Source organism: Pleurodeles waltl, chromosome 4_1 (genome assembly GCF_031143425.1).
Source record: "Pleurodeles waltl isolate 20211129_DDA chromosome 4_1, aPleWal1.hap1.20221129, whole genome shotgun sequence".
Classification (NCBI taxonomy): domain Eukaryota; kingdom Metazoa; phylum Chordata; class Amphibia; order Caudata; family Salamandridae; genus Pleurodeles; species Pleurodeles waltl.
The window spans coordinates 595728300-595753299 of NC_090442.1; positions in this window are offsets into that span (position 1 = coordinate 595728300).

Below are 25000 nucleotides of genomic sequence, written 5' to 3' on the forward strand. Positions count from 1 at the left end.
GGATTCTGTAATACATCTAAACCAAGGTTTTCCTCTAAACCACTGCACACTTGACATGTAGCTCACTCGCCACTTTGATGCTTAGGAAGCCAGACTCCGACACCATCAGCAGGCACTGGGGTCTTGTGCCCACACATCCAAGACCTGCACATCCACCCCGTGACAAACTCCCAGCACATCTCTGACACAGACCCGCTATCAGGATTAAACAGTCTTTAAGGAGGAAAAAGGCCTCTGTTAGGTGAATTACTTTACCCTCTCAAAGCATGGATTGTCAAGAAAGGGCTCCTTCCACAGAGCAGGTTCCCAGTGGACCGAATTATGCATTACCTTATGGAAGTCACCATGGGATGGAAATCCTGGGAAGGGCTTCAGTATCTCTCATGAGACTATGACGTCTGTCATTTTCCATTTGGTCATGCCAAGTATGTCTAGCTTGAACATTCCTATAAAAGCTCAGTTAGGTGCTGATTCCCATTCAGAATGATGAGACAGCGTGATTCAAACTAGTGTTCGCGGGATACACTAATTTCTAAAGCGTTAAATATGTATGGGTCAGTTTCTAGAAACTTCCTCTGTCAATACTAAGAACTGAATAAACAACTCCATTGTAGACAGATTTTCCCTCCACAGATTTCATTTAGCTTTCACTGAAAGTTAACCTACAGCAAGTAAATCTTGATATTGAAGAGCAGCATTGATTACATAATTCAGCTGCAAACCCCAGGGTTGACAGGGCCCTGTTCCTCGGTTTTTAGAGTGGCTTTATTGGATGCATGGAAGGCCGAGAGGTCAGTTTAAACTTCTCACAAAAGTACACACAGCCCTACCTACATACGATATTGTGCTTAGCAGTTTGATTGTTAATGAAAGAAGGTGTTATTCGCAAAAACAAAGGTACTTTCTTTTTATTTATTGACTTACTTACGGTTCTGTCTGAAGAGCTACAAGTTGCGTTCTGCTGCCTCAAAGTGTTTAGGGAGAAGTGCAAGGGCGGACAGGAACTTCTTGTGTAGGCATTGTGCTACAGATGGCGACAACATGTGACATCGGAGCGCTTGAGAGTCGGCTTTGGCTGAAAAAACTGTAATATTGAATAGATGGGAGGGAGAGTGGATATCTTTGGTGTTTCGTTTAAATGTTGGCATTTTACCCATTTGCTTTCCTTTTCTTAAGCTCTCTATGGGAAGCACTGATACAAAGCAGGTCACTTTCAAGGTTTTCATTAACTGGGTGGGACAGTCAGAACGATTGTCTGCATAAATGTGTGTATGCTGCACGGTGAGAGTCCACTTTGCTGTTTGGATTTAATAAAATCGAATGAAATACATTCCGGATACTAAAAGCCATGTGCCAGCCTCAGGCTAGACTGGCAGAAATTTCGGGCTGTAGGGATTGTCAGGCCTGTCATGCTGAGCAGAAAGTGGTGAGAAGTGTCTTTTAAGTCTCATTAGGAGATGAAAAGTGGTCCAGGGGTTGAAGACCTTTTGGTAGAAAGACCTATCATGAAATCTTTTCCAGGAGCGTGAATACATTTGCATAGCCTAATCCAGAAGCCCTGTTGGTTAGTAGAGCTGAGGGGCTGTGGTAAATCTGGTTCACCTCCACATAGAGGCCTGCGAATTATGGCACGCAGCATAGGAGCAAGTATCCTATCTGGAACCCAAAGAGAATGAGAGCGCTCACCCTTAGGAAAGTGGGCATACTTTGGACGCTCCGGCTCTCTGGGCCAATCCATTGGTGCTCTATGGCTCTCAAGATTTACGCAAATAATTTACATTTAGGACACAAAAACGAAGCAGGAAAAGTTAGACTTCTCCTTCATGCAGGTCATGAGCATATTAGAAAAATCATGTGTTATGTTCATAAGAGTGTATAAAATTAGGTCTGATGAATGGTAACTAGGGCTTCAATTAGGTGTTAGGAGAGCTCAGGTGCGCGCACATTCAGTAGTCACACAAAGCTGAAGTTCACCTTTTTGCACTCTCAGTGCTCCCATATTTACAGAGAAAGTCCATGAATTGTGTGAAATTGATAAAGCGTCATTTTTGTGATGACTATTTTATGAATTCAAAGTACGACTGCCATCCTATTTTCTCCTCACTCTGGCATTTTCTTTTAAAAAAGAGGTTCTCTCAATGTTATTATTTAGATTTTTTTGCTTTATAATGACCAACAGTTTAAGGAAGTCATGTTTCTGTGGCACCTTAAAGCATTAAAATACAATTTTAGGATCATTGGGAAGCTTATTTTATTTAACGCATGTATGTTCAATTATGTGTTTCAAAAATAGAGTTACTCATTTTATAGAAATGTTCAAGTTAATGATATACCAAAGATAACCCAACGCTTCTGACTTGTATAAAGAAAACCTTTCCTACTGCCTCGTCCATACGCATATTAAACTGAATGTCCGACACCCCAAGCGCTTCTTCTTATGTTAATGACTTATTGCTTCACAGATTTCTACAATGTAAACAGCATTGTTTAGCCATGGAGCAGGGTCTTAAGTGGCGTTACCTTTTGCTAATTAAGACAAGAGATTGTTTTCAAAGTCAGAGCCTAAAATCAACTCTTAAATCGTGCCCTTATTTTAGGATTATAAATGTCAGTGGTTGTCAGAAGCTGCCTCTGCCACCTGCGCAGTCTACAGAGACTACAAACTTCTCTGTTAATCCCCAGTCATAAATGTGCGTGTCCTTCCAGATAAGAGTCTTACAACAGGCTGTCTCTACGACTACCTGGAAGCAGTGATGGCCAGAAGGAATTCAATGTTTACTGACTGGTGATCAGCTTCCAGCACCCTCTACCATAGATTGGTAAGCCTTCTAGACTTAAAATGTTAATTATTAAATGTCCTTGGTCTAGAAGAAGCATATTTCCCGCATGCATTTGTGAATATCACCGTTCATCCTGGGTTCTATGAGAAAACAGGAAGTGACAAAGCCAATAGGTCTGGCTTTAATATGCCAACAAAAACAAGCACTTTCAAATACTGTTTGCATGCATTGGATGCACAGATGTTTGGCCCCATTCACAAAGGTAAAATTAGATGTTTGGTCTAATCTTAGACCAAACATCGAAATTTTTGACTTTGGGAATTCACAGAGGGCATTTAAGAGTAGGATCTATAGGTCCACACTCGGGATGGAGATCCTGTCTGAGTTTACCTTTGTAAATCGGGCCCTTCATTTAGCATTTTAAAACCTGCCCTACTGTATTTGCCATGCTGGGGAAAATTAGAAAAACTATTGCTTTCTGGGTAGAATGCAAACAAATAACTGAATGTGACAAACAGCAGAGTTGAGTTTATTTTTCAAATGTAGAAAAGTCCCTCATGCGATCTAATGGAAGCCCACTCGATGCATATTTTAAATAACTGGTTAAAATATGTCATCATACATTGTCAAGCCATACCTCAAAAGAGAAGTTTACCTTAAACAGATAGACCATTATCATGAAACATTTAGACTAGTCATGCACTAATATTTTGTGTATTTTGTTATTAATGGAAATTCTTCTTTAGGGTTCATTTTGTGTATGTGGCAAGCTATGAAAAAATCCAGGGACATATGTGGAAAGTGGTTTTCAGTGCATTTAATGTTTTTTTGCATTTTCAATGCTTTTAGCTTTTTTTGCATTTACAGAAAAATACTACATTAGTTGCCCATCAGTACCAAAGCACAAGTAAAAAGCTGGTGCTAATGTTATATCAATAGTTGCGGAAAAACAAACCAAGATGCTGCTTGCATATTTATCTTTAAATTAATGGTAATGTTATGGTCACTGGCTGTGGTAGTACTATTACCGTACTGTGGTATAACAGCAAAACAAAATGACATTCTGTAAATAACTGTTAGTGGTGCAGTGCTCATTTCTCCCGCAAGGCAATACAGCACAAGTCCATTGTATACAAACAAAATAACATATTCCATCAAAGTCCTCAAAGTGCTTCCACTGATGCCCTGAAAATGTTCTTTTACTTCTTTAAAGATATATGTTTTTTCATGCTAAGGGCCTTTTAATGATGCCCCCAATTTCACCTGGTAAATCCTCCCCAGAATTACCATTGATAGCTGCAAGGAGGAAGATGGCGATAGAAATAATAGTGATCACATGTAAGACCCTGAGGGTCCCCTTAGAAATGGGAACTCACCAGGGGGAATCGGAAATTTTGTTCCTGATTTTTTCCAGTATTTCACCCGTAGGCTCAACCTGCTTTCAGTGACTAATTACCAGTGGCTGAGATTAATCATATCGCTTTTTATTATATTTCATTGTGACTTCCAGTGTGCAACAGGTATGCCCAGACATGGCTCCCTGCACACTGTGCCCCTGGAATCAAGCTGCATCCGGCTGAGGATCCCCAATCAGGAGGGAACTAGCCTTAAGTTGCTTGTGTTCTGGTTCAGGGAGAACCTGACCTGGCAGTTTGGGCTGGACTGTTCCTATTGGAGCAGGGTCAAAGCTCCTTTCCATACAGCTAGGTCCAAACTGAGGTGGCAATGTGTGCAAACTAACAATGGTCTGGGATGTTGCTGCAAGTAATTACCAGTGGCTAAGATTAATTCAAGCATTCCACCCATCACTTTTTTTGTATATTTCAGTGCTTTCACTAGCAGAGTCCCTATGGGAGAGTTAAGGGGTAGTAAGGAATTTGTAGGGTTCAGAGAAAGTGTAGCAGGGAGCTTTGAGGGTTCAGGAAAGGGTAGCATTAAAGGATATCAAGGGTTTTTAGGGTTAATGAGAGGGTAGTATTAGGGAATAATAATGATTTGTTTGGGTTCAGGGATAGGTAGCATTAAGCCATAGTAAAGGGTTTGCACTTACTTATACCTACTTGGGTTATAAGCCATCATCCAGGACTATACAGCCATCTATGGCTTTGGCTTTCCTTTCAATCTGGCCATCTCCATGGAGTCTGCCTTGAGGCCTTGGCATCAGGTGTTTCTTGGCCTTCTTCTTTTCCTTTGAGGGTTCCAGGTCATGGCTTGCCTGGAGGTGTTGACAGGGGTTTGCGGACGGTGACCTATCCAGCCACAGCGTCCTTTCCTGAGTTCTTCCTGGGTAGGGAGTCAGCTACCATAGATGATTGTTGCTGATGGTGTTTGGTCAGTGGATTTAGAGGATTTTCCTTAGACAGGTGTTAACAGAGGACTTTGTTGGTGGTGGTCACTGTTGTCCTCCAAGTTTCTGCTTCTTACAGAAAATGTTTTTTTAGGATGTAGTAATGGGTAGTATTAAGGAGTGGTAAGAGTCTTTTGAGGTTGAGAATTCAGTAGTTCTGAGTAGTAGTAATGGATTTTTAGGGGTCAGGAATGGGTTGAGGCTCATTAACGTGATTTTAGGGTTTGTGGAATGGTAGCATTGAGGGCTTGTACAAAGTACAAAGATTTTGAGGTATAGAGAACAGTAGTGGTAAGGAGTTATTAACCTTCAGGGAAGGGTATTCTTATGATAAGGAGTAAGAAGGAGTTTTTAGGGTTCAGGGATGGTTAGTGCTTTGGGTTAATAAGGCGTTTATAGGGTTCAGAGAAGAGTAGAATAAGGGCTAGTAACAGATTTTTAGGGTTCATTGATGGGTAGTACAGTATAAAAGGTTAGTAACGTTTTTAGGGGTAAGCAGTCTGTACTGTTAACAGTTACTAAGTGGCTTTTAAGGGTTAGGGAAGAGTAGAGACAAGGGTTACTAGTGGGGTTTTAGGGCTCAGGGATGTGTAGAGATAAGGGAAATGTAGAGGTTGTTAGGATTCAGAAAAGCAAAGCTGAAAGGGGTAGTAAAAGGTGTTGGGTAGAGTGAAGAGGTAGTGAAGGATTTTAGAATCAATAGATGGGTAATTTGAAGAGGTAGTTGGGGCTTTTAGAATGCAAGGAAGGGTAGCATTTTTGGGTAGTGAGGAGTCTGTAGGTTTCAAGAAAGAGTTATTTAACATTACAGTGTATTAAACAAAAATTTACATTTGAAGTAAAGTAAATACCATAGTATTGTATTTTTTAAAGTTTAAGTACTAATTTAAAATAAAAATAAAATGAAAATAATTAAGTTAACTTTTGGAATATAAATATATGAAGTAAGAAATAATACTTCCAAACTTACATGGCACCACAGTACTCATTATGTATGTAGCTTGATGTAATGACTTCAAATGTAAAGGGTGACTACTGACAAGACTTTGGGCAGGAATGCAAAGAGAGGAATAAGGAAACGGGAGACAATGAGCTTTAGAACAAGCTTCTATATGTATGGCTCTCAAACCCATAAATCTTTGAAAACTAGGCGTTAGAAATGAAAACAGCAATCTCTGAAGCGTTGCCATGTTAAGGTATCTCTAAAGTCGAGGATGGAAAGAGAATCAGGGAAGGGGCTGGGCCTTTTACACTCCAACCCATCACTCCTGACTGCCCTCATTCAACCTGTGCTGATGCTATAGAAGAATAACAGTTGTATGTATGTGACCTAAAGTGCTGTAGGCCAAGCTCCTGTTGCAACACAATAGTTTGACTTGATAAAGAGCCATGGACCACACAATTTGATGAGCAAATTATCACAGCTGCTTGGAAATTAAGCACACAGCTTTTGCTAAATTAAAGGCTGCACTCAGATGAACCAACTATGCAGGCTCACAGTTCTTGTTTGTAGTACTCCTGAAAAGCTATTTTTTTAATTAACGTTAGGTCTGACAATAGCTGCAGTGTCAAGCCACACCTAAAAATAAAGTTTCATCCCATTGAAATAGCCATACAAGCTTGACTATTGACTCAGTATGAGCTTTATGGGGACCTGGATGTCACTTGCCACTAAGGGTTAGTACACTGGTATGGCTGCCTTTTGGATTGACTAAAATGTATCTGCTATTATACAGGGACTACAACCATTACTTTTCCTGGTCAACACTTCGATGCATTAACCTTTGTTTGGGGTAGACTCAAATAAATGCATTGCACCTGTTATTGCACCATTCCGTGACAGCTATGCTTCCATACTTTTCACTGCAATATCTTTGTGAATGAACTACACGAGAATGCTGCTATTACAGTGCCACATTCCTGACCCCTGAAACTGAAAATAGACACAAAGGCAAAACAGCACCATGAAAGGCCATCCTTGTCTGTCTTCAAGCCTTCATTTTATGTTAATGAAACTCGATTTACTAAAGTGCATTAGAAGAATCTTGGTAGTAAGTAAGTAAGGCTCTCTTTTAATCTGCTGTATGGATCGTTTGTTGCATGAGGAAACAGATAGTGGGGAAAGCCTCATTCTATCAGCTACATTCGCTTGCATCTCTCCCCGTAGCTACCCTGGCTATTGCCCAGGCTCAGAGAAGACATAATTCTCCTCCATGCATGGCCATTGGTTGGCCAGAATTTGCACACTTCCTCCCATTTTCCCTCTCTGGTCTACACTTTTCCTCTGTGAATGCAATGCCAGCAGAAAACTAGATGACAGCCTGTACACAGGAGAGAGATAGTCTATGCTCTGAAGTAGCTCCATTTGTCATCAATGTAGAATGCTACCCATCCTCTTACCTGGATAGCTCACTGAGCAAGTAGAAAGACTAGCTAAAGCCCTGTTACGGTGAAGGCTCATATTCAGAAAAGGTCTCTCCACAAGGCACCCATAACATGCAGTTCAAAAAAGCACTGATGAAAACAATTGAATTATGCAAAAAATGAAAACTTAAATACATCCCTACATCATAATTTTTTGGGATTTACTCAGTCCACCTCCTTTATGGTTCCACGCTGGTCTTTGGAAATAGTATTTTGCCCATCTAAACACTGTACTCAAGTATATGGCAGCAGAAGGATAAAATGATCCTACTTTGTCTTCCAAAATGTTCTAATTTTGTTTGTTTTACAATCTAAGCAGGAAGATGGTTAGTCTACGAATAAAATTGTGGAAGGCTGATGCTGAGACAGAGACTATCTAAAAAAAAGTACTCCCGTAAAGGAACATGTTTAAGCACTATGACGGGCTGTTATCAGTTTGTTAGGAGGTGGAGCTAAATATGCAACTTTCTTTCAAGCTGGTAAAATTGTAGCTGTCATCCATGTCACAGAGTGAAGGTTTGCAACCATTATTAACGGAAGACCCAACGTTTTCAGGAGGTATGTTTAACTCTGTTGCTTTGTCTTTTGAATTGTGTGCAGAATATTCTTTACATTACTCATGTTGCTAGAGCTTGTTTCTATCTCTGAATGTCCCCTTACCAGAAAATCTTCCCAAATGGATGGAACCAGTCTTGAAGATTCCAGTGTAACAATCTAGTGGCCAAGCACATTGGATAAGATGAGCAGCATTCGCCATCCACAGCAAAAGACTTAACCACAGCTCACTGATCTCTACAAGGATTCATGCTTGCTAATGAATATTGTTTGTTCACTTGTGCCTTCTAATGGACACTTTCGATAACACATTATTTTCAAAAGTTTCTTTTGGATAGTATGGAGCTTATTCACAAAAGCAAATCTACATGGGAGTAAGTCCACAGGTGTAAATTCACTTTCTGAGTGTGCATTTACCATAAAGTGTAAGCCTAAATGTCTCCACCCCTCAGGGGGTGGAGCCAGTTTTACAAGTCTAAAGTTACAACAGCAAAAAAGGACCCAAAACAGTAGTAAATGTACTCCATCTTGCACCTGGAGTAAGTCCAACACCACTTATGCCACCAACACCACTTATGCCAACCACTGGTACTGCAACACCCTCAAATAGAAAATAATGGAGATGGGGAGTTAAAATAGAATGTTATTGGAAATAATATTAAGATAAATTAATGTATTTTAACTTTTTGAAATATTTAAACACATTTCATTTCATTTTTTACATGTACATGTATGTATATAATATACATATGTGAATTGTAATCTAATTTTAAATATATATATATATATATCAAACCACCAAATGCTAGATACTAAGCTCAGACGGCCCAAGAGGGGTGGTGCGAGAAACCGGCACGAGCAAGCCGGTAAAATGCTAATGAAAAAGAATTCAATAATACTCGCACGCTCAGGACTCAAGGAAATAAACAAAACTTTTAATCACAATGCATTTCAACTGACACAGCAGCCTTGGTCACAAAGTTTTGTTTATTTCCTTGAGTCCTGAGCGTGTACATAAAATATAAATATTTGATGCTAAAAATTTGAATAGCTTTTATAAATCAGGAATAAGTGCAGCTAGTTTCTTAAAAAATAATTTCAATTAATTTTATACCTGCTTTTTTAATTTTTAATACATAAGTCCTAAAAATGTTTTAATTAATTTGAATATTTAAATTATTTAAATATCTAATTCAAAAATAATTTGATAGTGTAAAGTTACTATTAATAACATTTCTCTTTTTGGCAGAGTTCAACATGAAGATGTAGATCTCCTTATGGCAAGCTGTAGGGAAAATGCACAAAGATTATTAAACTTCATAAATAATTATTAAAAAATATTTTAAGGCTAACTATTAAGGCACATTAATTTTAAGTTTGTTTAACTTACAAAAACTGCTACACCATTGTTAACTTGAATTAGATATTTACTTAATTTAAATGCATACACTTAAATTATTTTAAAGATGCATTACAAAAATATCCCACCTAAATTAAAAGGTTTACACTTGTGTATTTGAAATTACAAAATGTTACATACAGAATTAATTTAATCATTTTTTTAAAGTTAAATTTATTTTTAGATTTAAAAAGTTACTGATTATTCCAGTATTGCATAAAATAATGTTGGTTGTATTTATATTTTTTAAAAAGTCTATATTTTTTATACTAAAAAAATGAATGTATTTTTACATTATTTTCTATGCGGTTCTATTTTAACTCTGAGTCTTACATGTTTCTGATCACTTTTTCTCACAAGTCATACAATCATTGCTTTTTTTTAGTGTTGCATGCAACTCCTTAATCACTTCTCATTCTATCAAGAGTTTGTGAGCTTTTTTATGACTAGTAATTTTAATTTTTTCATTATGTCTTGAAAGATTGACTATTTCCCCCTGCATCTATCGGAGGCTATTGAGGTATGTTGACGTTATGTATAATGATCAACTGTATCTGTTTTTGGCTCTGTGGAAGCAGTGAATCTGTTCCTAGAGCTGCAACTCTCTTGATTAAATTCTCAATTTGTTTTCATTCACAATGGCACAGGCAGACACATCTGTTTTTATCTACAATGGGTCTCCATTCAAACTAATAACAGCTACAATTATTTGGTTATTTATGAATACATGGAGATCACTATCTTGTTGCTAGGACTTTGGTTGCATCAGTTAAGACTCAAGACTACTGAAGTGTCAATACTTGTGTCCTACTATTTTTAGGTCTGGAGAGAGACAGCATTTTTGTCTCTAAGAGTTTATACCTTTAATTCAATAATAAACATAGTGTGGCAAGAGTTTGGCCCCTAATAATTATTGGTTGGTTGTTATAAGTGGTTTTCACGTTTTTAATCAGCCAACATTAAATCCATTAAGTTTCAAAACTAACTGCCAGTGGTAAAGTATGGAGTGTTTCAGTTTTATACACTTTCAGCCATTTCAATGGGGGATCGGGTAGAGTCCAGCTAGAGAGTGCTTGTATTGTACCACCCAGATGATAAAGTATGCATGCACTTCAATGTAGGTGCTTTGTTACTGTTCATACTAATGGACCAGAAAGGGGGAAACTACTGCTGTTCTTCCTTTCCCTGGCCCCCAAAGCCCACTTATCACCTAGAAACAGCAGTTTAAGCTCATGTAGCCATTTTGAGCTTGTCACTCAACAGCTGTTTGGTCTTCAGAGGCCAGTGCTGCTCTCCCACTGAGAATGAAACAAGTGCTTCCTGACACACTTCTGAACTGGGCCTCACTTCACTCAGAGCCCATCCCAGTCTAGCAGTGTTGTTCCATGTGGGTCATGGATGTCATTGACCCCTGCTGTTGTCTTCTGTGCACACTTCCCAGAAAGAGATCAACCATGTACAGGTATTTTCCAGGGCAGTAGACCCCTTTGTTGCTGGATGATATTGATTTGGGAAGGAGGTCATATTGTCTAAAAGTGTTCATTAATGGAAACTGGTGAGAAGGATAAGATGAAGAAAGGGGGAGGTGACAGTCCAAGGCCAGCAGAAGGGACAATATTATTATGGTGCCCAGCACCCATGCAAAGTTGCAGAACTGAGCACTACATCCAAATTAAAAGAAAATGCATTTTCATTGAAAATGGACAAAGGACCCTCTTCTGTACCTCTGCACTTAGTAAAGACAGCTGCCCCCGCAGAAGCATGCAGTCCACAATGAAGCCCGCCAAAAAAAACAGCACAAATTCAACACCACTAGGACACGGGCAGGCCGGAAAGAAGCGGTCCCACCACCAGCACCGCCATGCTGACAACATTCTGCCCATCATATTACAATCCACAAATCAGCATAGCGGTCCTTCCATGGCGGAAAACCATTGGGGGTCTGACCTGCTGTGGACAGAACATACTCCTGTCAGAACACAACACCACATTGGACAGTTCGAAGACCCTACACCTGACACACATGCACGCACAAGACACACCCACACACAACACAGTATAATACACCCCTACACAACCCACATGCCTTTGTGACTAAAACCACAGATCGAGAGACGAGAGCAGCCACAATCACAACCTAGCACCTACACAAGAGGCACATATACACTTCACACTCACCACACACCACAAAACTGTACTACCTACACTATACACACATAACAACTACACACAAACACCACAGCCTACCAGCACTCACAATCAAATACCCCCACCCCACCAAGCACCCTGCACTGCACCCTACACCAAACATCCACCCCCATCCACCCACCCACAACACGACCACCATCTCCAGTCAAAAGCAACCACCCTTCACTGACAAGGAGTTGATGGTCATGGTCGATGAAATCCTCAGGGTAGAGCCACACTGCTAAGAGCACAGCTACAGCAAACCTCCACAGTTAAGAAAATGGGGTTATGGCAGAGAATAGTCGACAGGATCAACTCTTTGGGCACCCATCCACGCACAAGAGAGGACATCAGAAAGAGGTGGAATGACCTACAGGGGAAGGTGCGTTCCATGTCATCCAGGCACCAGCTGGTGGTACTGAAGGCTGGCGGTGGACCCCCTCCTCCTTCCCCAGAGTTCACATCATGGGAGGAGAAGGTCTTGGACATCCTGCATCCTGAGGGCCTGTCTGGAATACCTGGAGGACTGAACTCTGGTGAGTAACTAACACTCTCCTGGCACAACTTCGTCCTGTCCAGCATGCTTCCTCACCAACCAAACACTCCTCAATTCACTCGATTAGTTACCTAATGACCCTCTCATGTATGCCACACCACCACCCACCCCCAATGCCCACACACTCTCTGCCAAGTACAATCACTACAACTCCCAAAATGAAACACATGGGAACCTGCAATGTTCACGTCACATCACACCTCTTGCATGTATGACTATTGCACTAGCTACAACAACTGGATGCTTCGACTGAGGACCACTACATGGCAATGACACCAATGCAATGCCACCACACAATGCCAAACATGCCCAAACACAGACACAGCACTGTCACCAATCCTAAGGGCCACAATTCCAGGCCAACTACCCTGAAATGGATTAATCCTTGCCTTGAAAGTAAGACAGTATACTCCATGAACAACAGACACAGACTGGACATACAACCTTGCATACATATATTCCCTCCCATTTGGACACCATGCTGCAATGTACAGCCATTCCACCTCACATATACCAAGCCAGAACGCCCACCATCTAGCAGGGCAAACCTGTCAAGTGAACCATCACACAGGGACAGAACACACTCACCAAGCTAAAGTGACCAAGCCTGATTGACAGCAATTCCAAGGAGCATAATACACATGTCTAAATCCACTATCCACAAACAGTGTTAGCTGTGCTGCACCTCTCAATGCCATTGCTGGAAATCAAGTCAAGCCACTGTATGCATCAGACTAATAGACAACCATACACACCTCCAACATTTAACTCTATCTCACTCCATTCACAGGTGCCCCTGCCACAGCCACCACGGAGAGGTTACCAGAGACTGCCAGCCCTCCTCAGGATGAAGGCCGCAGTGAGGACAACGCCACTAGATGTCTGGACAGTAACAACCTTCCTGGCCCATCTGGGACCTCTGGTCTGTCTACCACTCCCTGCCTCACCCTGCCCACATCAAACCCACCCACCCTGTGGCAACAACATCTCCGACAACCCTTCATGCCCAAACCTATGCCCCAGGGACTGTTCAATCAATTGTGTGCCCCACAGTACAGGGACCTGAGTCCACCCCTCACACCCAAGACAATGAAGGTCCTGGTGAAACTAGGAGTGGGCACACCATGTCAGCGGCACAGGTACATGGGGGTATGGGACGAGGGAGGTAATCTGTGGTCCAGAGGACGGGGCATCCAAGGGAGGCCTCTGACCAGGGAGCCACCTCCCAAGTCCTGGGAGCATATTAACTATCCCAGGACAGGATGGGCCAGATCATATCCATATTGAGGGAAAACCTGAGCCTGCAGAGGGAATACCACCAGGACGTCATGCCGCAGTGGCAGGCCCATGATGCCACCATGGCCTCCATTGCAGGTGTGCTCAGGGACCTCACCTCCATCATGAGTGCTTCCTCCACCCACCAGGAGGCCCCGTCCACTAGCCACATCACACCTGAGCCTTCTACATCTGTGGCTGCTAGTGGAATGAAGGCCCTGCCAGAGGAAGCACAGACATAAGGCACCCCTCCCTATGTAGCTGAAGAACCCCCTCCCCCCCCACAAGCATGGACATCCACCCTGACATCCTGCTGGAGCAGATGCCAGGACAAAACCCACTGCCAGGAACTGACCATCTCCTGATTATTCTCCCTTGTGTGCCACTGAGACACCCTGTTGACTGTTCAATGACATTACTCCATTTTTCTATGGCCCAGGGACACTGGACCTGTGATACCTACAGTTGTGCCACCTAATCTGAGGATTTCATCTACCATGACCCCACTCATCACCTGTTTGCCACTCTACTCAAAATAAGCACTATGGATCACAGCTACTGCATATGAGTCTTTATTTGTACAGATACAAATGTATGTTTACCAAATTTTCAATGTGGTATGGGCCAAAATCCAACAGTCAGTGAAATGGACTGCAGAGGGAAGCATCCTTTGCAGCAGACACAGTAGAACAGATATGTGCCAGGGCGGATGTAAGGGAGTCACTAGTCTTGCCACACACCAGAGTAAATTCACTTATCCCACCTGCAAAAAGACCATGACTGAATCTACAATCAGGATAGTAGACATGATGCTACACAAAGCACATATGTAGTCCTTAGTTGACGTGCCCGGTGTAGTATGCAACTAAACAGGGCACAACAGATAACACTTCTACATCATCAGTCGCTGCACATATGTCACAAAACACTGTAGATAGCACCTCTCATGTGCAAAAAAAACACTCCGTGAACAGTAATCAAAGGATACTGAAAATGAATGGCTCACGCAATAGGTAGGAATGACAAAGATGAACAGTGCACAGTTTGTCGCTGGAATGACATGAGTATAGGAGAATGCAGGACACATACCACTATATGGGCCTGTCCATAGCAGATGTTATCATTACAACCAACATGGAGCACACATGTTAGAGATGACACATTTCAACTCAGCACCTTAGGTGCAGTCAGTCACCCCCTACAACAAACAAATAGGGATAGGAACACATTACACCACCACTGATATTCCAAGTCAGGAGGCCCATTGATACCAACGTATGTTGAAATACTAGACATGCAAATACACAGACAACATACCTGTATGTTACTAGAAGTACTGATTGATGAGCTCAGCCCTTAAGTCAGTTGCACCTTCCTCATCTGCCTCATCATCCATTTCCATTTCCATTTCCATTTCTGCATTGCCAGCCACGGTCCAGCTGCCTCCTCCTCATCAGCTAGTAAGGGTATCTGACGTCTCAGGGCTAGATTGTGGAGCATGCAGCAGGCAACTATGACCTGGCATACCTTTTGGGGGGTGTAGAGGAGTGCACCTCCAGAGACGTGCAGACACCTGGATCTGGCCTTCAGGAGACCAAATGTCCTTTCTATTACATGCCTCGTCGTGCCGTGGGACTCATTGAAATGGAGTTCCCCTACAGAGGCAGGGTACCTCACTGGTATTAACAGCCGGAGAAAGTTAGGATAGCCAGAGTCACCTGTGTGCACAGAGATAGGACCTGTTACAGGATAGGTACAGCCACAGGGACTATTGTGATGACAAGTGCCATAACAGGGACACACATCCAAATTCATACATACCAATGACCCTCTGTTTACGTGCCATCATGTGTAGGCATTGCTGTTCCTCAGAATGTAGGAGTTATGCACAGATCCAGGAAACTTGGCTGTCACTTGGGAGATGTACTGGTCTGCCACAAGCGCCACCTGAACATTGATGGGGTGGTAGTTTTTCAGGTTCTTCTACATCTGTTCATTGGCACTGGGAGAGACAAAGGGATGGGCACCATCTATGGCCCCTATCACATGAGGGATGTGTCCCACATCATAGAAGTCTGCCTTCACATATGCCAAATCCCCTCTTTGGGGAAACCTGATGTAGCTGTCCAGGTGTTTCAAGAAAGCACACAGTACATCCTTCAACACAAGACTGAAGATGGGCTGTGACATCCCTGCTGACAAGCCCACTGTATTATGAAAGGACCCTGTGGCAAGAAAGTGAAGCACTGACAGAACTCGAACTGTGGGAGGGATGGCATAGGGATTATATATGGCAGGCAATAGATCTGGCTCCAACTAGGTACATAGATCCGTGATAGTCTGAAGAATCAGAAGATAGGTCTGAATTATATGCCTCTCCTCCAGTGTTGCAAGGTCCACTAGCAGACGGTACACTGGTGCATGTCTCAATCTCTTCATGACAGGGTATCTAGAATGGAGAGGAGAGATTGTACAATGTGATATGCCCACCGCACATGTTAGCAGAACATATAAAAATAGCACACATCTAACACTGTAGACATGCTGCACACTGCTGACACATAGCATATTGAGCATGCTGAAGCAGCATGGACTCCACCCTTGATGCACACTGCTGCCCCTGATCAATAGTTTATGGCATATATCACGTGTCATGTTCCATAAGTGGAACACTGACCTGTCCTGCACTGAGCATGCATGTAGTCATGCCATATATCAATATGGTGACAGCACCAATCAGGCGACGAGTATCTGAACATGCTGGTCATTAGACAACCAGCCCCATAAGGTCATTGTGTCATGCATGTCACATGTATGTGCTAAACCATGATAGCATAATTGGGGCCTACTGCACATTCTGCAGACAAAGGTGTATGATGCACTTGTTTTGCTGCAACAAGGATGATATGTGCATAAAATGGCAGCCGCATGTTCTGCAGCCCTGGACAGGTGGAAGTGACCTAAGTAAGCCGGCGTATGTTGTCATGGTGGTAGGTGGTCGCAAGCTCCATGCAACTTCTCAATGGGTAACATTGCTGCCTATGAGGGACTCGGGCGAATGGCGATCACCGTCGGCAGTGACAGTGCTCTACGCAGCGGCCATGACTGCCTTCTTCTGCCGCCTTGCTCCCTTGACTCCTGACACTATAGCAAGCAAGACCTCCATGAGCTGAGCTGCTGTGTACTCTCTCTGGGAGCCATCATGCCACATACTGCAGGTGATAGGGCCTCTGCCTTCACCCAAGTAGACCTGGAGAAGTTGTTGGAAGCGGTCCTACCTCTGTATGGACAGCTGAATGAGGCACCAGAGGAGCAGATGAGCCCAATGACATATTTATGTGTGATAGGGGGTGTGTGTGATGGTTAATGGTGTATGTGTACCAGTCAGGGAGTACATGCATGCAGGGTGTATGGAGTTTAGGTGTTGGAACCATGAGGTTGGTTTGTGTGGGCATTTGATGGTTCTGGGTTAGTAGTGCACTGCTGTTGGTATGGTGCCAGTGTACATGACTTTCTCCTGCTGTCTGTGTAACCCATGCAGGTCAGCGCCCAACAGAAGAAGGGGATCTGCCGTGCCATCACCAAGCAAGAGCAGAACCTGGGGGTCCATAGCAGGTGGAGCACCCATTGTCGCAAACAGTGGAAGGACCTGAGGTGCTGGGCCCGGAAGACCACAGAGGCCCATCTGGGGATGTCCCCCAATGAGGGAGGGTGCCCGTCAGACCCTGACCCCCATAATGGCCCGCATTTTGGCGGTGGCCTACCCTGAGCTGGGTGGGCATTTGAGGGCAGCACAGCAGCCACAAGGGGGTGAGTACTGACTGTATCCTGGGACTTGACTGGCCTTAATTGGGATTGGGTGCCTCAATGTTGGCAAAGTGCCATGGTAGTTAATGCTACATGTCCATCAACATTTGGAATTTGGCAATAGTCACCCGGGCAGAGTATATTTTGTAGATGTGTCCCCATGCTTTACTGTCAGTGGATTTACATCTCCCTGTTCCATACCTCTCCAGATCTGTAATGTGGAGATGCACTAATGACATAGGCACATGTGTGTCTGCATCCTGGCCATACGATGGATGTGAGTGTCAGTAACACCCTAAGCATTGTGTATGAGCAGCATCATCCATCTGCATTAGTGGCTCTGAAGTGTCAGTCCACTGCCATCTGTGTAGGCTACCTGTATATGTGACTGTGTGACTCTCCTTTCATCACTGGGACTATGTAAATCATGTACTGTTGCTTGTATAGACAGATTATCGGGCTGGCATTACAATTCCACCACAGAACTATCCTTCATGGGACAGGAGTACTGGCCTGAAAACTGGCTAGGCCTATATAGGTGATCTGCTGACTTTAGGGTATGTTTAGGTAGGCAACCTGGGATACTGATACATGTAGATATGATGAGGTCTGATTGCACTAATGTTAAATTCCTTGGAGCAATACTTGAGGAGATATGACCTTCCAAACTATGGGTTCGTACTTGTGGTGGTAAGTGCCCTGGGAGATCCCTGATGTGTCACCATGGTGTGTGTATGGCATGTATTACAAAGCCCTAGCTTGTTCTCTGCTGCATTGCTGACTAACTGCCTACATCATGTTGACACGGATAGTTGGGGGCACTTCATATGGCCTGTGACTCTTACAGCTTGACTTGGCTTTTGGGTTCTGATAGATTAGGAGTGGTTTGGGTATTGCATGACACATGGGGCCTGATTACAACTTTGGAGGAGGTGTTAATCCGTCCCAAAAGTGACGGTAAAGTGACGGATTTACCACCAGCCGTATTACGAGTCCATTATATCCTATGGAACTCGTAATACGGCTGGTGGTATATCCGTCACATTTGGGACAGATTAACACCTCCTCCAAAGTTGTAATCAGGCCCATGGTGTGTTGATGTGACAGAAATGTTGCAATCAGTCTCCTCAGGCTGCTTATGTGGTAGTAGGATATGTGTAAGATGTACTGGCAGTTGTGTTTGTCCATGTGTGCCTAATGCATGCAAATATTTACCTCCTGAGATGTGTATCGCCTGGCCTCAGTGACAGGCTTTGCCAATTGTTGTATGGTGTGAGGGTGGAGTTGTCATGGTGCATAGTCCAACTGGTGTAACAGCATGTGTGATGGCATGGGAAATGGTCCATGATGTAGTATGTCTGTTCCAGAGGTACTTCTGTTGTGACACTGCACTCAGTGGCTGTGCCAGCTTAGGAGGGCATAGGTTGGCATAAAGAGGATGAGTCTAGTAGTGAACTCCTACTTAGGTATTGCTGTAGGTGTGAGGGTTGGCAGACAGGTGTGGGAAGTAGTAACATGTAATGACATGATGTAGCTAATTGTGACAGAAGTACATGTTTAGCTGTGTCAATGGGAGCTGTATGTTAACCATTTGCCCCTATCTCTCTCTCCCCTCCCTTTCTCTCTCTCATTGTGTGCATCAGCATCGTCTGGCGAAGGAGCAGGGGCACAGGCAAGAGGGGGAAGCAGCAGCCCACGGGACCCAGGAAGATGGCACCATTGACACCGAGGCATCCAGTGGGACTGAGGGCGGGGGAGTGTCATGGGGGAGACCAGATCCAACAACTCATCTTCGGAATCCTCCTCCAGTGGACACTCCCTCGGGGTGGCGGACCCATCTGCGACCACCCCAGCACCATCATTGTCCGCCACCCCCTTACTACCACCATCCTCAATGTAGCTCCCCACCCAGTTGCCCGTGCCTGCTCACCCAGGTGGGTGGGCACCTCCTTCGCTGCAGGCACCTCTGCCCCTGCCCCAGTCAGCCCTTCTGCCCTGAGTAAGGAGGCTATTGACCTCCTGAGGTCCATCTCTGTGGGTCAATCAACCATTGTGAATGCCATCCAGGGACTGGCAGCTCAAGTATGACAAAGCAAGGCATTTTTGGAGGGCATTCAGGGTGCCATGGCTGGCCTCCAGAGATCCTTTCAGGCTCTGGCCTACTCTCTGACGGTGGCCAGTGTCCCTTTGTGTCCTGTCCACCCCTCCAACTGCCTCTTTCCAAACCCAAACCCCTCTCCCCATCCCCATCCAAAGCACATGTACACACAAGCATGCATTCACCTCAACAGACAAGGGTTCCACAGACAAACATAAGCACCACAAGACCCACCACCAACATGCACACAAGCAACAACCACCTGAAGACACAACAACATCCACTCCCTGCACTGAGTCACCCCCACCCCCTCCCTCACAGACACTAAACCAGACAGACCTGCAGCCCCCATATCATCATGCACAGATCCAGCTACTAGTCCCATCTTACCCACAGTCAGCACAATATGAGACCCACAGACATCCACCCTAGTCACCACATCTGCACACACCACAACCACCAACACCCCCACATGCAGCACATGTACCACACCTGCAGACACTAACCCAGCAGACAGTCACCCATCCACCACGGCATCTCCCAGCACCTCCTCTCCCCTCCTCCCAAAACACCTAAACGCCTGCACTCACCCACCCAACATACACCCAGAACCCTCAAGCATTCCACCCACGCACCTGCACCCATTACATCCAGACCAACACATCTGACAACCACTCCCTCTCCCTCCCAAACCCTTTTACCATGACCGTCCCTGTGTGTGTAAAAAGGTATTTGTCTCAAAGGTTTCCCTGTTCCCTACCCTTCTCCCTCCGTGAGGCCCCCAAGTGCTTTGTGTCCCTCCCAAAGTCTAGCCCTTCCACCTTCAAGTCCTCCCCTGTCCCCCTTAGTGCCCATGCCCCTACCCCTGACAAGAAGTCTACCCCTCCCAAGCCCAAGCTCAAGGACCACCCTCCCAAGCAAAAGCCCAAGGACACCCCTCACAAGCCCAAGCCAACCCCTCGCTCCTCCCCCTAATTCCTGAGGTACCTGCCTGCTCCCTTGACACCCCTACCCTGTGGAGATCATTTTGCAGTCAGGAGTCAAGTAGGGGCACTAGTGGGTGCCATTTGGGCCTTGGGCACCTAATACTTTGGACTGGCCAATGATCTTATGTATATTTGTACATAGTTAATTGATTATTTTATGGCACATTAATACATCTGAGCCAACCTGCTGTTGGCTTTGGTGGTAACATACTTGTCCTGCCTTTCTTTCTACATGGGTGTTTAGTGTTTGTGGGCTTTGATTTGTCAGTCTTCACTGCTGGCCCATCGGCAGTACGGCCTCCATCGCCAACATGGTGGTCCGAGTACCGCCAAACTCATAATGAGGGCCCATGTACCTAAACATCCCTGGTGGATTAGAAAAGACATTGGTAAACAAATATCTTATAGAATATAGTTGTTGATACCTTCCAGTATGTGCCAAAATTATTCCACTCATGCATACCCTCGCTCTCGTTTATCACGCAAACAATTATGAGTCACATGCAATCACCCAACCACTAGAAGGAAGCAACCACAGTGCCACCATCACTGCCTTCCTTTTTAAGCTACTTTGTTAACAAGCGATGCTACATTTCCAGCCAGAAGAAGTTTTCAATAAGCAACTGTTCATAACTGTCTAAAGAAGTAAAATAGCTCTGCTCTACTGCTTCGATTGTTTAGCTACTAAGGGCCTGATTTATGAAAAGTTAGCGCCGCTTTTACGTTATTTTCTGATGCAAAAACAGCGCAATCGTACAAAATTTTGTACGTTTGTGCCACTTTTGCAACAAAAAATTACGTAACGCCGGTGCTAACTTTTCATAAATCAAGGCCTAATTGTTTAAGATGCCAGCCAAAAATTGTGTCAAAGACTGTGGCCCTCATTCTGACCCTGGCGGTTTGAAACCGCCAGGGTGGAGGGCAGAGGAAGCACCGCCAACAGGCTGGCGGTGCTTCCGGGGCAATTCTGACCGCGGCGGTAAAGCCGCGGTCAGAAAAGGGGAACCGGCGGTTTCCCGCCGGTTTTCCCCTGCCCCAGGGAATCCTCCATGGCGGCGCTGCATGCAGCGCCGCCATGGGGATTCCGATCCCCTTCCCGCCATCCTGGTCCTGGTGGTAAAAACCGCCAGGAACAGGATGGCGGGAACGGGTGTCGTGGGGCCCCTGGGGGCCCCTGCACTGCCCATGCCACAGGCATGGGCAGTGCAGGGGCCCCCTAACAGGGCCCCATAATGATTTTCAGTGTCTGCCTAGCAGACACTGAAAATCGCGACGGGTGCCACTGCACCCGTCGCACACCAGCAACTCCGCCGGCTCCATTCGGAGCCGGCTTCATCATTGCTGGGGCTTTCCCGCTGGGCGGGCGGGCGGCCTTTTGGCGGTCGCCACCCGCCGGGGTCGGAATGACCCCCTGAGTCTTAACATTTGTTGTTTTAATTTGATTATTGAGCATTTTTTCATAGCATAGTTATTACATAACATTCAAGGGTCTGGTGGCAGTTAGAGTCACAAAAGATTGCAATAGTACAAAGTATCATAGGGCAAGATATCATAATTAGGACTGAGAAACATTAGACATATTTAATGTTCTTTGTAAACATCATTATTAGCCCACCGTATGAACTAATGTAACATGCACAGTGAGGGGCGGGGGGGGCATGTAAGTGACACGAGCGTAAGAAAATGGCCATGCATATATTGTACATAGGTCTGTCGACAGGGGGGCGCGTCTCAGGCTATTTGTTGTAATACATGATATAGTGAAAAAGTTCTTGGGGGTATTAGTCCCCATCAGTCATGTGTGGGCATGGGTCCCTCCCAGTTTACGGAAGCAGAGTGACCAGGGGGGGGGGGGGTGGGGGGGGGGGATGGGATTTTTCTCATGCATCTAGGGTGAGACGTCATCATCCTTTATGAGTGTTTGAAGCTGAATCAGCATAGTATCCCATTCCATTGAAAAGGGGGACTTGCGTGGGCCCCTTCACTCCTCTCTAGGGATTGCTGTACTTTCAGCTTGCACCCAGTGAGCTAATGCATGTCACCAGGACGTAGCCAAAGGGGGAAATTGTGAGCACCATTCTAGGGTAATCACTCTTTTGATAGGAGTGCAAGATCTACAAATAGGGCCATCACTCTATTTTGTTTAGAGCGCCTGTAAATTCCAAGAAACATGGCCTCCATGAACTCCAGTCCATCACAGTGGGTGATATCATTTATAGTTTTTAATACAGCTCACCTATAGTGATTTAATGGGGGACAATCCCAAAGTATACGAAGCAGTTCAGTGACAGGCAGGACTGGTGAGTTGTGCTGTTGGGAATATACAGTTCAGCCTAGCTAGGGTGAAGTAATCCAGATGAAGGGTAGACCACTGGATATTTTTAAATTGGTATTTCTGAACACCAAGTGAGGATATTGCAAGGATAAACACCACTCTGAGTCATGTCGTACCCTCCCAACGTCTTTTTCCCACTTTCTTGTATTGACGTGAGCTAAGTGATTGTGTGCTCTCTCTGGACTTTGTATGACCAGGTAACTAAGTGGCATCCTGCACCCATCACAAGTAATTTCTGTGTTACCATGTGTGTTTGTGGTTCATGTCGAGTGATACCCCAAAGAGTGTGGCAAGCCCATTGGAGTTGTGTGTGCAATAAGAATTGTCCAGACGGAATGCTGTGTTCTGTAATGTGCTAGTCAAAGGAAAGAAACTGGCCATCCATGAATAGCTCTCTTAGGGTAGACACATTATTATCATGCCAGTGCCACAGGTCTGTAGGCGTTAGAAAAACGCTGCCACTGGCCAGACCCTTGCTAGACCCTGGACAGGCATGTGGCATGTGTGAGCTTGAAGACTCAGTGATCACAGCATTGAAACAATGTGACCAACCTGTAAGTGCAGGACCAGGTTTAGTGCAGGGCAGGAGAAGTTGAAGAATACCTACAAACTGATTGAGTCTAACAGAGGGATAAAAATGAAAATCAAACTATATCACCAACCAAATGAACAATCACTAGTTGAGAAGAAACCCCTTTTTAGGTCGAGCATAGCAGCACGCAAGCACTGCTTTTCTGACGTGTTGGTATGTATCTGAGCTTTTAACGAGGCCCACCGCAGGCCCATCACTATCACTCGTTCATGGGTTTGCCCTTTAAAAATCCTTTATTTTCATTGGTAAATGCTTTACATTTGTCCCTACTTGGGGCAGTTTAGTTACCGCCTTGGACATTGCCCCTGTTACGTGGCTAATTGCACTTTTGCCGATAGGTTTGACTGCGAGCGAATTCCTTTTCCTTTTGTGTGCTGCTTTACGCTGATGCCGTAGTGCTTTGAATCGTCTCGCTCATGTGAAACTGTATTACTTTTCATTTTCAATTTATGTGGCAAGAAAAGTCCTGTTAGGAGTTTACAACGCTAATAGCTCTAACTCGAGCAAATGTGAGACCCATTGCATTCCAAATGCTTGATTAACAGGGGAATCGATGGAGCCAAAGTTGATATGGCTCGGCTGAGGTCTGCCCTCGGCTCCCTTCCACTGTCTATTTGGTGAGGTCAGTGCGTTGCAGGAGGGCATTTTCTTCCCTCGGCTATGGATTAGGATAAATTCTAGGGGCATATTTATACTCTGTTTGCGCCGATTGTGCATCAAACATTTTGATGCACATTCGGCGCAAACCTTGCCCCATATTTAAACTATGACACCCGACCGCGCGGACGTCAAAAAACCTCAGTGTGTGTCAATTTTTGGATGCGGGAAACCGCCTTGCGTTAATGACATGCAAGGTAGGCGTTCCTGTCCAAAAAGTGACTTTAAGGCCTGTGCGCCTTATTTATACTCCTGCGTCATTTTGACGCACAGGAGGGGGCTGGCCTTAAAAAATGGCACACAGCCTGATGTGCGCCGTTTTTTAACGCCTGGGTGAGGGCAGGCGTTAAGGGACCTGTGGGCTCACTTCCATGGTCTCTGACCATGGAAGCAGTCCAGAGGTGCCCTTCCCTGCCCACAGGGACACCCCATGCTACCCTCGCCCACCCCAGGAGGACACCTATGGATGGGGGGACCCAACCCAGGTAAGTACAGGTAAGTTGAGGTAAGTTTTTTTTTTTTTTTTAAGTGGCATAGGGGGGCCTAATTTGGGCCCCCCTACATGCCACTGTGCCCAGACGTTCCCTGGGCATGGCCATTGGGCAAGGGGGCATGACTCCTGTCTTTGCTAAGACAGGAGTCATTTCAATGGGGGTTGTGCATCAAAAAATGGCGCAAGTCCAGTTTGAGCCATGATTTTTTACTCAAACCTGACTTGCACCATTTTTTGACGCACAACTCCCATTTTCCCCTACGCCGGCGCTGCCTGGTTTGAGTCATTTTGTTTTACTCCAACCAGTCTGCAGCGCTGTCTAACGTCAATCCTTAAATAAGGCACCCGCAAGGTGCATAGGATTGGCGTTAGCCGGCGGTAAAAAAAATTACGCAAACCAGCGCCGGCGCTGGTTTGCATCAAAAAGTATAAATATGGGCCTTAGTGTCCCCTTTAGCACATGGTTCGAGTCCCAGTTGTATCTGAAGATTCATAAGCAGAGCTAGTAT